This window comes from Natator depressus, chromosome 28 (genome assembly GCF_965152275.1).
Source record: "Natator depressus isolate rNatDep1 chromosome 28, rNatDep2.hap1, whole genome shotgun sequence".
In the NCBI taxonomy this organism is placed as follows: Eukaryota; Metazoa; Chordata; order Testudines; family Cheloniidae; genus Natator; species Natator depressus.
Genome location: NC_134261.1, coordinates 10202115 through 10207114, shown reverse-complemented (window position 1 = coordinate 10207114; position 5000 = coordinate 10202115). Strand labels below are relative to the sequence as shown.

The window sequence follows — 5000 nt, the reverse complement described above, 5'->3', positions numbered from 1 at the left end:
GAATTAAGCCCGGAGCCCGGGGCAGGGCGACCCCGGACGGACGGGGGTCCGCCTGGCCCCTGCCCGCGGGGGCAGGCTCCGGGTTGACCTGGTGGCCGGACGGGAATTAAGCCCGGAGCCCGGGGCAGGGCGACCCCGGACGGACGGGGCTCCGCCGGCCCCTGCCCGCGGGGGCTGGCTCCGGGTTGACCTGGTGGCCGCTCGGGACTTAAGCCCGGAGCCCGGGGCAGGGCGACCCCGGACGGACGGGGCTCCGCCTGGCCCCTGCCCGCGGGGGCAGGCTCCGGGTTGACCTGGTGGCCGGACGGGGAATAAGCCCGGAGCCCGGGGCAGGGCGACCCCGGACGGACGGGGGTCCGCCGGCCCCTGCCCGCGGGGGCAGGCTCCGGGTTGACCTGGTGGCCGCTCGGGACTTAAGCCCGGAGCCCGGGGCAGGGCGACCCCGGACGGACGGGGGTATGCCGGCCCCTGCCCGCGGGGGCAGGCTCCGGGTTGACCTGGTGGCCGGACGGGAATTAAGCCCGGAGCCCGGGGCAGGGCGACCCCGGACGGACGGGGCTCCGCCGGCCCCTGCCCGCGGGGGCAGGCTCCGGGTTGACCTGGTGGCCGGAGGAGAATTAAGCCCGGAGCCCGGGGCAGGGCGACCCCGGACGGACGGGGGTCCGCCTGGCCCCTGCCCGCGGGGGCAGGCTCCGGGTTGACCTGGTGGCCGGAGGAGAATTAAGCCCGGAGCCCGGGGCAGGGCGACCCCGGACAGACGGGGGTCCGCCTGGCCCCTGCCCGCGGGGGCAGGCTCCGGGTTGACCTGGTGGCCGGACGGGAATTAAGCCCGGAGCCCGGGGCAGGGCGACCCCGGACGGACGGGGCTCCGCCGGCCCCTGCCCGCGGGGGCTGGCTCCGGGTTGACCTGGTGGCCGCTCGGGACTTAAGCCCGGAGCCCGGGGCAGGGCGACCCCGGACGGACGGGGCTCCGCCTGGCCCCTGCCCGCGGGGGCAGGCTCCGGGTTGACCTGGTGGCCGGACGGGGAATAAGCCCGGAGCCCGGGGCAGGGCGACCCCGGACGGACGGGGGTCCGCCTGGCCCCTGCCGGCGGGGGCAGGCTCCGGGTTGACCTGGTGGCCGGACGGGAATTAAGCCCGGAGCCCGGGGCAGGGCGACCCCGGACGGACGGGGCTCCGCCGGCCCCTGCCCGCGGGGGCTGGCTCCGGGTTGACCTGGTGGCCGCTCGGGACTTAAGCCCGGAGCCCGGGGCAGGGCGACCCCGGACGGACGGGGCTCCGCCTGGCCCCTGCCCGCGGGGGCAGGCTCCGGGTTGACCTGGTGGCCGGACGGGGAATAAGCCCGGAGCCCGGGGCAGGGCGACCCCGGACGGACGGGGGTCCGCCGGCCCCTGCCCGCGGGGGCAGGCTCCGGGTTGACCTGGTGGCCGCTCGGGACTTAAGCCCGGAGCCCGGGGCAGGGCGACCCCGGACGGACGGGGGTATGCCGGCCCCTGCCCGCGGGGGCAGGCTCCGGGTTGACCTGGTGGCCGGTTTGCTTTCGGGCCACCAGGTCAACCCGCTGCCTGTATGGGGTTGACCTGGTGGCCGCTTTCCTTCCCGGCCACCAGGTCAACCCGCTGAATGTATGGGGTTGACCTGCTGGCCGCTTTCCTTCCCGGCCACCAGGTCAACCCGCTGAATGTATGGGGTTGACCTGCTGGCCGCTTTTCTTCCCGGCCACCAGGTCAACCCGCTGAATGTATGGGGTTGACCTGCTGGCCGCTTTCCTTCCCGGCCACCAGGTCAACCCGCTGAATGTATGGGGTTGACCTGCTGGCCGCTTTCCTTCCCGGCCACCAGGTCAACCCGCTGAATGTATGGGGTTGACCTGCTGGCCGCTTTTCTTCCCGGCCACCAGGTCAACCCGCTGAATGTATGGGGTTGACCTGCTGGCCGCTTTCCTTCCCGGCCACCAGGTCAACCCGCTGAATGTATGGGGTTGACCTGCTGGCCGCTTTCCTTCCCGGCCACCAGGTCAACCCGCTGAATGTATGGGGTTGACCTGCTGGCCGCTTTCCTTCCCGGCCACCAGGTCAACCCGCTGAATGTATGGGGTTGACCTGCTGGCCGCTTTCCTTCCCGGCCACCAGGTCAACCCGCTGAATGTATGGGGTTGACCTGCTGGCCGCTTTCCTTCCCGGCCACCAGGTCAACCCGCTGAATGTATGGGGTTGACCTGCTGGCCGCTTTCCTTCCCGGCCACCAGGTCAACCCGCTGAAAGTATGGGGTTGACCTGGTGGCCGCTTTCCTTCCCGGCCACCAGGTCAACCCGCTGAAAGTATGGGGTTGACCTGGTGGCCGCTTTCCTTCCCGGCCACCAGGTCAACCCGCTGCCGGCATGGGGTTGACCTGCTGGCCGCAGAGGGGCAGGCTCCGGGTTGACCTGGTGGCCGGACGGGGATTAAGCCCCGGCTCGGAGCAGGGCAAGCCCGGGCGGAGGGGGGTCCGCTTGGCCCCTGCCCGCGGGGGCAGGCTCCGGGTTGACCTGGTGGCCGGTTTGCTTTCGGGCCACCAGGTCAACCCGCTGAATGTATGGGGTTGACCTGCTGGCCGCTTTCCTTCCCGGCCACCAGGTCAACCCGCTGAATGTATGGGGTTGACCTGCTGGCCGCTTTCCTTCCCGGCCACCAGGTCAACCCGCTGAATGTATGGGGTTGACCTGCTGGCCGCTTTCCTTCCCGGCCACCAGGTCAACCCGCTGAATGTATGGGGTTGACCTGCTGGCCGCTTTCCTTCCCGGCCACCAGGTCAACCCGCTGAATGTATGGGGTTGACCTGCTGGCCGCTTTCCTTCCCGGCCACCAGGTCAACCCGCTGAAAGTATGGGGTTGACCTGCTGGCCGCTTTCCTTCCCGTCCACCAGGTCAACCCGCTGAATGTATGGGGTTGACCTGCTGGCCGCTCTGCTTCCCGGCCACCAGGTCAACCCCCTGCCGGTATGGGGTTGACCTGCTGGCCGCAGAGGGGCAGGCTCCGGGTTGACCTGGTGGCCGGCAGGGACTTCAGCCCCAGGGCCCCTGGCAGGGCGACCCTGCCCTTGTTCCCCAGAAAAGGAGAGAGCTGGCTCGCAGCGGGAAAAGCTGCCTACGGCACCTGGGATTCCCAGGCGGTCACCCATCCAAGTACTAGCCAGGCCCGGGACGGTTTACCTTCCGAGATCGGACGGGATCGGGGGCCTTCCGTCCGGTATGGCCGTAGGCACTCGGCTCCGGTCCGCCTCGTCCCCTTTCCCTTACTGACTCCCCTGCCTCGGGTGGGCCCGATCCTTTTTTCCGTTTTTTTTTTTCGCTCCGGAGGCTTCATGAGCCCCCCCCCAACACCCCTTTGGGGGTCGGTGAAAATTTTTTTTTCAGACTTCCAGGGGCCCGATCCTGGCCGCGGGCACCCGGCTCCGGGCACCCGGCTCCGGGCCGCCTCGTCCCCTTTCCCTTACTGACTCCGCTGCCTCGGGTGGGCCCGATCCTTTTTTCCGTTTTTTTTTTCCGCTCCGGAGGCTTCGTGAGCCCCCCCCAACACCACTTTGGGGGTCGGTGAAAAAATTTTTTTCAGACTTCCAGGGGCCCGATCCTGGCCGCGGGCACCCGGCTCCGGGCACCCGGCTCCGGGCCGCCTCGTCCCCTTTCCCTTACTGACTCCCCTGCCTCGGGTGGGCCCGATCCTTTTTTCCGTTTTTTTTTTTTTTCGCTCCGGAGGCTTTATGAGCCCCCCCCAATACCACTTTGGGGGTCGGTGAAAAAAATTTTTCAGACTTCCAGGGGCCCGATCCTGGCCGCCGGCACCCGGCTCCGGGCACCCGGCTCCGGGCCGCCTCGTCCCCTTTCCCTTACTGACTCCCCTGCCTCGGGTGGGCCCGATCCTTTTTTCCGTTTTTTTTTTTTCGCTCCGGAGGCTTTATGAGGCCCCCCCTAACCGTTTTTGGGGTCGGTGAAAATTTTTAGTCAGACTTCCAGGGGCCCGATCCTGGCCGCGGCTTCGCAGGCTGGCCTGGGGGGGGGGGCATCTCTAGCTCCGGCCGCGGACGGCGAGACGCTCGGCCACCAGGTCAGCCCGGAGGAAAAGGCTGAAAAAAATGTCTAAGTCCCCCCGGGACACCAGGTCAACCCGGAGGAAAAGGCTGAAAAAAATGTCTAAGTCCCCCCGGGACACCAGGTCAACCCGGAGGAAAAGGCTGAAAAAAAGTCTAAGTCCCCCCGGGACACCAGGTCAACCCGGAGGAAAAGGCTGAAAAAAATGTCTAAGTCCCCCCGGGACACCAGGTCAACCCGGAGGAAAAGGCTGAAAAAAAGTCTAAGTCCCCCCGGGACACCAGGTCAACCCGGAGGAAAAGGCTGAAAAAAAGTCTAAGTCCCCCCGGGACACCAGGTCAACCCGGAGGAAAAGGCTGAAAAAAAGTCTAAGTCCCCCCGGGACACCAGGTCAACCCGGAGGAAAAGGCTGAAAAAAAGTCTAAGTCCCCCCGGGACACCAGGTCAACCCGGAGGAAAAGGCTGAAAAAAATGTCTAAGTCCCCCCGGGACACCAGGTCAACCCGGAGGAAAAGGCTGAAAAAAAGTCTAAGTCCCCCCGGGACACCAGGTCAACCCGGAGGAAAAGGCTGAAAAAAAGTCTAAGTCCCCCCGGGACACCAGGTCAACCCGGAGGAAAAGGCTGAAAAAATGTCTAAGTCCCCCCGGGACACCAGGTCAACCCGGAGGAAAAGGCTGAAAAAAATGTCTAAGTCCCCCCGGGACACCAGGTCAACCCCGAGGAAAAGGCTGAAAAAATGTCTAAGTCCCTGCTCGGCCATCAGGTCAACCCCATTCAAAGTGACGGGTTGACCTGATGGCCGGCAGTCTCACGGAAGTCCGGATGGGGTCGCCAAAAGTGCCCTCGGCCGACCGAGAGAACCAGGAGGTCGGATAGGATTTCAGATTGGTCCCCCTAAATTGGCGGTTGGATTTTTCGACTAGTTCATTTT

General features: G+C 66.7%; 1 non-coding gene across 1 annotated transcript; it reads right to left on the bottom strand.

Moving 5' to 3' along the window:
- Window positions 1–3124: 3124 nt before the first annotated feature.
- LOC141979738 (5S ribosomal RNA) lies at window positions 3125–3243 on the bottom strand. The gene has a single exon (XR_012637131.1). It is a non-coding gene; the product is annotated as a 5S ribosomal RNA (ribosomal RNA).
- Window positions 3244–5000: the final 1757 nt, after the last annotated feature.